The following is a 12,088-nucleotide window of genomic DNA, read 5'->3' as shown; positions in this document are numbered from 1 at the left end:
CAGCGACACTCACATTGAAGAAGTTGGAACCAGGAGATGCTTGTTGTGGAACGTTGCCATTTTTGCTCGAATGGCACTTGATCGGCTAATTGATTAATCGACTACTCAGCTCACCTTTACTCTGAGTGCAATCTGCAGCGACAAGATGGTTTTGCACCGTTCCTTTGCTTGTGTGTAAATGCAAGTATTGCAAATATTGACATAAGAGGCAAGACGAGCAGCCTGATTGATTTGCGTGTTGACCAGAGCTTTGCAGAGCTCTGCTTGCTGTAGGAAAATTGTGATGAGCTGTCACAAAACTGCGGTGGAAGCCATTTTTGTATCAGTCTTTTATGTAGTCATTATGCAGAAACTGTGAATGCACCAGCAAAATAATAGTAGAATGACTTTAAATCACAAAACCACACAGAAATGATAAAAGTCACAGATTTATTAGACACTTAGAGGTAGATTACAGCTTTATAATCTACTCCATTTCTTCTCTTGCTGCTTCTGTCGATGATTTTTCTCTCCTCTCTCCCCCTCCTCACCTCTCCCTCTTCTTTCATTTGCATTTATTGCCTTCTCATCCCTCCATCTCTCCCCTCTTTCATCGTTACAGCCTCGTGCTCCCCCCCTCTTCGCTTTTCGGTGGATAGTAAAAAGGTAAAAGTGTACTTTGGGAGGAAGGCCATGTGGAACGTTAAATCACATACAGGTGCCCTTAAATGGTGAAGAGAGTGTTAGGTGGAAACACACACTCGCACACACGCGTTCCTGCACGCAGACGCACCAGCAGCCCCTCATTTAGGTAGCAGTAATTTGCCGCAGTAAGTGACAGGGTTATTGTAAGACGCTCATTAAGAAAGGGAAGCAGCGAATAAAGGTCTGACTGAAGGGAATAAATTCAAACCACTGCGCCACTTTTACTGCTCAGGGTAAGCCGCTTTGATGTGGTGTGTGATGGCAGCGCCGGGGCAGACGGAGGGCGTGTGAGTGTGCGTCAGACTGCTACCTATGTCCTCCAACACCGATTTTACGTTTTATTCGTAATGTGGTCGCTGCATACCGCGTGATTTTTGCTCTACATGTGTCGCGCCGAGTACTGTGTGTATGTGTCTGTTCTTTACGGCCTCAAGGGTCAGAGGTCAGATTCATGGGACGGACAGTGCGAGGTCACTTCCTATGACAAACTTTCATCTCAGCAGGAGAGAGAGGGGACAAAGAAGAAAAGGAGGGATGTGTGGATGAAAGGAATGAGGCAGTGACATTAGGGGAAATGGAGGGGAGGAAAAAGAAGTGGTAGAAAGTGATTTGAGGAGAAGGACTGAAAGTGAAGCAGAGTGGACAAGAGGACGATGAAATATTCAGGGGAAAAATGGTGGTGGTCTGTGAGTCTGTCTAGTTATATTCCATCATATGGGATGTTGAGTGACACTGAACTTGTGCACTGTTAATGGTAGTTATGAGCACTCATTCCATTATAAGGCATAAGTAATTTTATCAAATAAAGTTGTCTGATGTCTGTCAGTTGATCCCCCAGTGTTCGTCAAGACTGTAATACCTACACAACCATTGGATGGGTTGCCAGGAGATCTTGTTCAGACATTCGTGACCCCCACAGGATGATTCCTTTTGACTTTGGTGATCCCCTGACTTTTCCTCGTGCCTTGACATTTTTGGTTTTGAATAAAATGCCTGATAGACTGATAGAAATGTGGGATGGATTATTGTGCCAACTGTCAATCAAATCATATATCAATGGGTCGCCTTATCTCCCACTCCGATACCGCTCACCCCATGAATCACAGGCATTCCCGCCGTCGAAATAAACCATTTCTGCTTGGAATATGTGGTTCTGGCTGCTCAGATACTTTGGATGCCAGGCTACGGTTGAGGCTTAAATTCAAATACACAGAGATTTTGTCTTTTTTTTGTTTTTGTAGCAGATTTTGTGAGCGATTTGAGTGAATGGAGCTTCTTTAAGCAAGGGAGAACAAAAAGCTTTGTGTGCGTGGAGCGGAAACTATCACCGTCACTCACATGCTCCGATCAGCATGAGTGACAAGTGAGTTTTAAATTCTTCATTACAAACCAGTGTGTTTCCCCCTTTTTCAAAAACTAACATCAGGATATTAGTATGTGTTTAGCCCAAAGCTCCACTGTGCCTATCGAAATATCAAGATGTATTTGTCGTTTTCGTGTTGTATTGTGAAGAAATATCGCCCAGTCCTGCTTTCTTGCCTGATCTGACTCATGTTGTTGCCACGTTTCCACATCAATGCATTTAACTCGAAGAACACATTGTTTGTGTTTCATGTAGAAATGATTGCCAAAATAATTAAAGTATGACTCATGTAGTAATACAGTGGAATTATCTTTTAAAAATGCAGAGTAGGTGATTATAAAGGACTTAAACAGCTACAGGTTTTCAGAGTAATTGTTTCACTCTTTTAAATGGACAGTGATGCTCCACCCAAACAGTAGAGCTGTTTGTCAAACTCCAATTTTTCCTTTGTCAGCAGCTAAAGCAGGTTGAGCAACAGTCCAACATCTGGAAACTAGTCATTTGAGAGACTTCAGTTATGCTTTACAGTGTGCTGATTCAGCTCCGCGTGTAGTGCCCGGGCTCTGAGAAAGATTAGTCTGCAGCGTCGGTGCAGGTTAGATGTGTGATGGAGCTTCTGCTGTGGCTGTGAGTGTAATTGGATTTACACGTCTCATTTAACCTGCTAGATGCCTCAACAATCTCAGATATTGGAAACATCGCCAGACTTTCTCAAGTAAAAACAAAACTGATCTTGTTTTATTTTTTTCATGGTACAGAAATCGTCTGTAATTACTTACAATTAAATAAAGTGCAGCCAAAACAACTTTTAACCACATCGGCAAAGTTCAGCAATGTAGATAATTAATTATGATTAAAGTTATAATTGCACAGTCGGCCTGTTTGGGGTTTTTCCTTTTGTCTTGACTCAAAACATCAGGGATTAGTTAGGATGTTCATTTGGTTTCGCGGCAGTGACTGCAAAACTGAGCTCCTCCTCGCATGTGTCAGTATCTTTATAGCACATATTAAAAGTGGTGGCATGTGTGAGGTAATCTGATGGTGTGTGTGTGTGTGTGTGTGTGTGTGTGCGTGTGTGTGTGTGTGTGTGTGTGTGTGTGTGTGTGTGTGCGCGTGTGTGCGTGTGTGTTGGAAAGATAGGAGATTATCTTGTGTGCAAATTCCATTTAGTGTAACCTAGAGCCTCGGGGTATTATGTCTGTGGAAGTAACATTAAATGCCTCCATACCTCTATGTGTGTGTGTGTACATGCATGTGTGTGCGAATGTGTGTGTGTATAGATGCCTAAAAGCTTATAATTGTAGTAACTGGTGTGTGTGTGTAGTGTGTGTGTGTGTTATGAAATACAGTGACCTGATCTTCTTAATTGTACGTCTGGTGACCCTGATCCACCTAATCAAGGCCACAGGGGGAGGTGTCTATATGTGTTTGTGTGTGTGTGTGCGTGTGTGTGTTACTCTTACTCCGATTGCATGTATTGTTATATTGTACATAAAGTAGTTTATGATTCAACTAAGTGAAACTGAATGCATTGCACTCAACCAACGTAAACAGATAAGTCAATTTCAATATGAAGCCCAGAATCACAAATCATGCTTTACCTAATGGGCTTTAGAATATGTACAGTGTAACACACACTCTGTCCGAAGGCCGTCACATCAGATAAGGACAAACTAAACAAAGTCACAGGGGAAAAGAGGAACAAACCTCAGGAAGAGCAACAGAGGAGGGAAGTCCAGGTACAACCACAGATTATAATTGTAATATGACAACTATACAACAAATAATGAATTAGTTTTTAATTTACTTTGTGTTACTTTGTACACATTCATTTCCCCATACAGAGCCAAATTCTATACCCCAAAAAGTCCTTTTAAAAACCTTCCCAAAAATAAGTGTGTACAGAGTGATTAGATAACACGTGTTAAAGAGGCTTCTGTTCATGAATATGAATGCAGGTGTGACTTGGGGGCATGAAGTTGGCAAACCACTTCATGTAAGATATCGAGGAACCAAAACTGCAAGTCAAAGCTTTTAAAGTTAGTCATAGAACTAGAATGCCCTTTAGTTCACCGAATAAAAAACATGTTTGAATCTGCTAGATCCAGATGTTTATGTGGATCCGTATCAAGTCTTTCGCAAAAGACTCAAGACTCACTTGTTCCGACTTCACCTCGACACTGCATAGCATGACTCCCTCCCTTGAATATTGTTTCTATTTTTTCTACTTTGTCAACGGTGATATGTTGTGGTTTCTTTCTTGTGACAAATGTACTTATTGTAAGTCGCTTTGGACAAAAGCGTCTGCTAAATGCCCTAAATGTAAATGTAATTAGGAAAATGTTGGAAAAACACACTAACTAGTAGTGTTATAGATTAAGAAAAAAATTCTGGATCTGTCCCTTTATCTGGATCCAGACCAAAAATCGATGGGGTCTATTCAGGTCTGAGACCCATCCTCCATCCAAGGTTCATGGAAATCTGTTCGTATTGAAGCGCTTCTTTTAACAGAAGACAGATAAATAGTGAATGGAAAATACAGAGGGTACTGAAACAGTAATGGGATATAAGTGGAAATAATCTTATCTGATTAGGTCTTTAATTTAAAAAGAGCAGTTCCTCACAGTTAGTTTAAGATCAGATCATACCAGCTCAAATGAACCACATTTGGGTGCCACAACTAATAGCTCATCTCACTTTCTCTTGAGAAAATGTGCAAAAACAAATTCCAGTCGTAAGTAAATGCTGGATCAAAACCAGTATCATCAGCTTGCCGTGTCATGTAGCAGAAATAAACAACTTGTGAGCGAAAATATCTTCCCATGAACATTAAAAATGCATTTTACCAGAGGGGAAATACCAATTATCCGTCTGTAGCCAGGAGCCAAACTAATAAATATCCACGTGTCTGACGCACAAGCCAGCAGCATGGCATCCTAACACAAAAAAAGAGAAAATTAATTAATTTTTAGTGTCAAACAGAGATAAACAGGCAGCCGCTGTCAAGTGTTTAAATGAAATGCTGTATCAACAACGTGCTGTCTTTGATTAAATCTGGGTGTTCCCGAAGCTGTCCTGATGGAAGTTTAATTTGAGCTATAGATTATAGATGGCTCTGCCCGACAACAGACAGCAAGCCTACACCTCTGAAGTGTCTGTACTGCCACACCTCCTGTGACTGAGTGGTTTTCAGCTGTTTGCTGCCTGGCTAGCTGTAAGTGTTGCAAAAAGTATCCAAAAGTCAGACTTTAGTATCGGCAAAGATGTTGTCTAAGTATGACTTTGGTAAAAGTGAAAGTCATCCATAGGAACAGTACTTGAGTGAAAGTATCAACAGTCATTTACTGGCAATAAAAGTATCAAAAGAACGAGTAAAAGTGAATTATATATATATTTACATGATTTATAAAAGGAATCCAGTGATGGATTTTTGTGTTCCATCATTGAGCATCGCTGCCTGCTGACAGCGACAGCAGCATGAGTGGTTGGGTTAAAGAAGTTAGACAGTGGCCACCAGTTACTCCGTCCATCTGTCCCATTCTTGTAAAGGCAATATTTCAAGATCTCCCTGAGGGAATTACTTCAAATTTAGCACCAACGTCCACTTTGACTCAAAAATGAACCAAGTAGAATTTGGTGTTCAAAAGTCAAAGGTCAGGGTCACTTTGACCTCATGGCGTCCCATTTTCATGAATGCGATATCTCAGCTACGCAATGAGGGAATTTCTTCAAATTTGGCACAAGTACATACTTTGACTCAAAGATGAACTGCTTAGACTTTGATGGTCAGAGGACAGAGGTTAAAGTCAATGTGACCTTACACAAGACATTTTGGCCATTACTCAACAATTCATGTGATATTTATGAAAAGATGAAGTTTGTCACTAATGTTGGAGCAGCTGTGGATGGCGCAGGCCCGCCAGCTGTCAGCCTGCAGTGCGGGGCAGGATACCTGTTCACCCACCTGGCACACGTGCTGTCGTCGGCTCTGACTTGTTGAGACGGGCTCAGGTATGTCGGGGCTGCCACATGGAATGCAGGGAAAAAAGGGAGACGGAGCAGGAGGGCGTGACAGAGGGAAGAAAGTGAGAGCCAGATGCCTCTGATGGGAAAAGGAAATGAATGGCTGAGCGATGTTGTCTTGATGTGGTCGCCATGGCGACAAGTGCAAGCTGTTATACGTCTGCAGGCAAAACCAAAAACAAGTTTCAAATTAAATGCATTCACTAATGATTAAGTGCAAAATAACCCGCAGCAGACGCAGGTCTGCAGTTTGTCCAGTGCAGCTCGGATCTCCAGGAGGGCTGTGGGAAACTGTGATCTCTGCTTGGCACAGCGTCGACCATTACATGAATTTATTCACATTAATATTTCATCAGATGTTTTCACATAATCAATACTACAGAATTTACCTCATCAGGATTCCAGTCTAACGAGGTGAATTAAGGATTCCTCATAATCTGAGTTTAAATGGATATTGCCTTTAATACACCCTTGACTCAGAGTCTGCACAAACTGGATTGAGGCCATAAGGTTGATGGTTTGAGTCCCTGAGCTGCTGGGAAAATGAAAGAAAAGTGGGTGAGCAGCGGCTGAAAACAGAAGGCTGATTGATCTAAGGAGCACTCAGGGTTGATTGTGATGATGATTATGCTGATGTGAAGCAAACTGTTACTGGACATGAGTAAAGCACAGCCAGGGCAATGACCGTACGAGAAGTTTCTGTATGTGACTTTATGTCACGTTTTATCGTCAACGTGTTTTTACTGCCAGGAGCGTCAGTTTATATCAGGTGAGACTGACTCTTTTGTAGCTGCACACTCTCAAGTTTCACCGTTGTTTACAGAGCTGCAGGGAATCATTTTCTGCTGATCAGGTCTCTCTAGGAAGCAGTTAAAGGTCTTCACACCTTCACTGCCGATTTTAGCATCTGAACTCATCATATTCAGGAAGAGATATTCTCTGTGGTCCATGTTTCACTCATTTAGCTGAAAGATGTGAGCAGAGGCAGCTCATGGACAGTCATACCGCAAGGTTGTATTGAATTCAGCTGTCCTTGAGCCGTTTTCCTCTGCTGCCATTGCGTTTTTATTTTCACAACAGGTCACTTGAAAGTATAGAAATGACATGACAGTCATACTTGCAAAACAGACCCAAAGGATCACACTTCTCAGCCCAGAAGGAGTTTCTCTTATCACCACTGGGCAGAAACTAATGCTCTGCATATTTATACTGTAGCTGTGTGTGAGTGTGTGTGTGTTTGTGTACTTGCTTTTTTTTAAGGTTAAAACTTGGTTTAGGAATTAGAATTATTTTAAGCGTAGGGTGAAGTCATTGTTTCTTTCTGCTTCCCCTAAGTTTGTGTCATTCAAAACTCTCCCATCAAGTGAAACCAGATTTTGTAATTTTGCAAAATGAACAAAACAAGCACTCTCATTCAGCCAGGTGTGTAAAGGCGATAAAACCATGTAGATTTGACATCCTCTCGCCAGCTCTCCTGTCTGACACCTTTCATGTGTACAACAAAGTGCAACACCATAAATGCCTTCCGGGGGAAACTTTCCAAAAGTGTGCGTCATTATCTGTATTTGAACGATTCAATGAGTCTTCCTCCCAGATGGGAAACTTGGCTCCCAGTCGGTAGCTGCATTTACATGGAGCCATAAAATCCAATTATAATAGGTTTAAAAGCCCAAACAGAATAAAAATGTTCCATATAAACACGTGACGCAGAGGGATAGTCTAAACCTTGTCATAAACCAACCAAACTCAAAGCTGTCCCATGTAAAAGATATCGCCTGATTATTATTATTATTATTATTATTATTATTATACAGTAAAGAATTCATGACGTAAAATCACTTACGTGCATGTCATACAGCTGTTCTGATTATATGTGTTGCTGCGTGTAAACATCAGGCCCTGTGAAACCCAATCCAGGTGAAGAGTTGATCTGAAATCTTCAATCGGAACGATGAAATGTTGTCCATGGAAACATAGCTAGCATCACAAGGTTAAGAACAGGTTTTGAAGAATAAACACAACAATTCAATATCACAGTTTATTTTTTTTTCATCTTATTTGCATATTTTCATATCAAAAAAAGAAGCCAGAAGTTTGAAATAAAAACCAACCCTCAACACCCTCTGGTGTTTTCTGAACTGCTATAAAAATGTACGCCTGATGCTTCCACACTTTTGTATGAGCAGGTTTGTTTTAAGCATCCTCTGGCTGCGAGAGATTATTTTGAGGGATCATATTTTGACAAGTAGAGCTTTTGAGCGGAATAAGAAGAAAATATTCAAACTTTCAAACTGCAGCGGACAAGAAATAAGTAACTGAAGCCCTGTAAAACCAGTTTCTATTCCTGTCTGCTCCTTTTTTCATTGCAGTTGGTCACAGCTCCTGTCCCTCTGTGTCTCACACACTCTCTATTGCAATGCTCTTAGCATCCTACTCTCCTCCTCTGAATGGGGCCCAAGGCACCAGGAGATGTATTGAGTCAATGAGGGTCCCCACGAGTGTAGTACGAACCTGTGTGTGCCCCTCAGGGTGTGGACTTCACTAAATATATGCCGGAGCTTGAGGGCAAAAACAGCGTGAGCAACTAAATCACCTGAACTGATTTTATTCCTCTCCTCTCCTCTCCTCTCCTCTCCTCTCCTCCTCTCCTCTCCTCTCCTCTCCTCCTCTCTTCCTCTCCTCTCCTCTCCTCATCCGGAAACCCTTGAGCAAGGCACTCATTATGGTTGTTTCCGACTGCTGTAATGCATCCGTCTGCATGTATTAGCATGTTTGCAAGCTTGCTTTTTTGTACATGTGTTGGTGTGTCACTGCTGTGCTCAGTTCTGTCTTTTCAAGTAAATTAAGGTTTTATAGCAGGATGCCAGCTGCTTCCATTACCCAGCAACCCAGGAATGCAGTAAAGCATATGTGTCTGTGGTAAACGCCCTGCGTCGTCTAGGTTGGCAAGCAAACCAACAACAACATGCTAACATTAGCTGCAGCGCAATGAGCAGCCAAAGATGGTGTCTGCTGTCTCCGGACCACATGTGTGACGCTGATGGTGTGGTTTTAAACCCCAGCAGAGGAATCTGTCCTCGCTCTGCCCGACTCGAAGACGGTTTTAGAAAAATGTTGACACTGGCATTGATTGACGTCTTTGTGTCACACCTCCTCACACTCCTCCTCTCTTATAATGTTCAATTTTTGAGGAGAACGTGTCAGAGGTGTTGATTTTAAGTCAAGCTGGAATCTGACGTATAATCTATGATGATGCTGTGCCATTACTCAGGCCATTTTTTGATTTATTTGTGGAAAGAGTGTCCAAACCTCGAGCCACTGGGGAGGCATTTTCAGCGGTCGACATCTACAGTAGGGCTGATGTAGCACTAAGGCTGGATTACCGACTGGGAGCCAAGGAGGTTAGGCTTTCACCCGTGTCCATTTATTGGTTGGTTGGTTGGTTTGTCAGCAGGATTATAAAGAAAGTAATGAAATGATTTTCACGGAACTTGGAAGGAGGATGGGTCTCAGGCCAGAATAGACCCCATTAGCTTTAGCTGTGGATCCAGGTTTTTTTTTTTTGGAAACTAGATTGACAGGATTGTAGGAGTCGTGTGAAGTTTCACAGCTCGAGTGTGAGGACGCAATTACATCTTCAAAATCTTCCAACTTTAAATGATGAGAATCCCAGCTTGGTGAAAAAACCCTCAGGTGTGATTAGAAGGGAAGTGATTTTGATGGATGGTGTGACTGACCTGCGCTCGACACTCGAGGACCACTGAAGAAATGAGAATGTTTAATGAGTGTCCTGGTTGATCTGTGGAGTGTGTGTGTGTGTGTCTGTGTGTGTGTGTTAGGGTTCAACTCCGGCTCCAGACTGGTTTTCCACTTTTCCTTGTTCTCTCTTGTGTTTCAAATAAAGCAAAACAAAAAAAGTCTAAAACCGTGTCAAATAGGGATGTGAGAGAAGAAGTAAGGTGGTGCATAAGATGCAGGTCCCTTTGCTATGGTTGCCGGTCTCTACACGTCTCTCACACATACATGCAACCCCACACACACACACACACACACACACACGCACACACCAGCCAGTGCCAATGAAACATTCATGGTGCAGTGATGATGAAGGCGTCTCCTCTTCTGCTCCACTTACCCTCGTGGACAAATTCTGCCCCCCAACCCACACACACATGGGCGCACACACACACACATGCACACACACATACACACACACGCTCACACACACACAAAACAAAATGCACACACCCACGTAGGCACACCAACCCAGGACCTGTTAAGAAAAAAAGAGAGCAGTGATGCACACAGCTGTAGGGTACATGCTCACCCTTAACCCTTCCAGACGTGGGCACACACACACACACACACACACACACACACACACATATGCACGCATGCACGCACACACACACACACACACACACACACACACACACACACACACACACACACACACACACACACACACACACACACACACACACAGACAGACACACACACATCCAGGCTGTCAAGAGACTGATGCTGCAGACTGCTTTCTAGGTTGTCTGGCAAGCATGTCAATGGGTTCGTGTACAAGTATGTCTATATATATGTGTGTGTGTGTGTTTTTTTTACTCTCCCTCGTGGGAGTACCCCCATTAGGATAGAAAAAGTCAGGTTTAGGTTGGGCGTGTCATGTTCAGGTTTTAGTTGTTGGCTGGAGGGAAGGAAGAGTCAATAAAAACACATTTTATTATTCTCAACATTTATTACTGCAGTTTATGTGTTGCCCTTGTGGCCGCGAGGTAGTTTTGGGAATTTTTGCCATTATTTTGATAGTCAGAAAGAGAGGGCTGTAAGGCATATTTGATGCACTTGCACTTTACATGACTAAATAGATTTCATGGTACCTTATACCTCGACTCCATTATATTTCAGAGGGAAATAATGAACTTTTTACAGCTACATTTATTTCAGAGCTTCATTCTCTGGTTATATTTCATATTAACAACACAACTTTAAAGGGAAATTTATAAAATATGATGCATTGCTATAGAAATACCACCCAACAGTATAAAAAGTTGTCAGAAAAAGCTCCACCTTTGCAATAAAAACACGCCACTTACATGTTATTGCATCTATTGCAGCAATAATATTCTAATGATATATGAATAACAAATGTACTGCATGGTGTAGTGCTTCTAATACTCATGTACTTTTACTTTTGCATGACTTTTACTTGAAATGGAGTATTTTATAATGTGGTATTGGTACTTTTGCTTCAGTAAAACACCTCAGTCCTTCTTCCACCACTGGGCAGGTTAAAAACAGGCTGTAATTGCAGAATCAAAATAAAGTTTTTTTTTAATGCTTTTAATATGAAAACAATGAATTTCAATCTGGTTATGAGTGACTCTCAGTGTACCCACATACTGTCCCATGGACATACAAAGATGCAGTGACAGAACATGACATGACAAACAGCCAAAAAGCCAAAAATGGCCTCTATAAATAAATGAGGTGTACTGTACAGGTATATACTGTACAGAGTGCTTTTCTGGCTGGTAACTAGATATAAAAGGATTTGGAGAGCACAATGAATGATTCATGCTGTGGTGTGAGAGGCTCACATCCCTTACTGAAGCAGACGTAGCAGAACCACAGTGGAGAAACACATGGCATTCAAATTGTGATTTAGTAAACAAGTTTTAGGGCCATGAGGAGAGCTGACACAGCGAAATGACAGAAGGACAACATTTAACATCACACTTTTTTCTAAACTTTAGTTGTTTTCTCTTTTGATCAGGCCTTTAAAGGAAAGTTGTTGGGCCTGGTCAAGTGGGTGGAGGGGGTGTCAGAGTTTTTGTCACTCAAATGAGAGTTTTAACTACTTATAGCCTATTTAAACATTAAATACCAGCCCAAACTCCCTTGTCCCAAATTTCACCCATTTTTATCTAGTCCACTTTAAATGATCCTGGGTTGAAGTCGTCGCTAACTCTGTGGCAGACCCCTCCACTGTAATCAGTAGGTTGC

At 41.9% G+C, this 12,088-nt stretch overlaps 1 protein-coding gene across 1 annotated transcript in view; it reads left to right on the top strand.

The window, feature by feature from the left end:
* The window catches only part of LOC311258661 (glypican-1-like), a 43,406-nt gene that overhangs the window by 17,105 nt on the left and 14,213 nt on the right, over positions 1–12,088 (top strand). The gene's annotated exons all lie outside the window — the stretch shown is intronic.

This window comes from Pagrus pagrus (genome assembly GCF_965226575.1).
Source record: "Pagrus pagrus genome assembly, chromosome: 6".
In the NCBI taxonomy this organism is placed as follows: Eukaryota; Metazoa; Chordata; class Actinopteri; order Spariformes; family Sparidae; genus Pagrus; species Pagrus pagrus.
The sequence above is the reverse complement of the archived record's forward strand: the minus strand, read 5'-3'. Positions and strand labels throughout refer to the sequence as shown.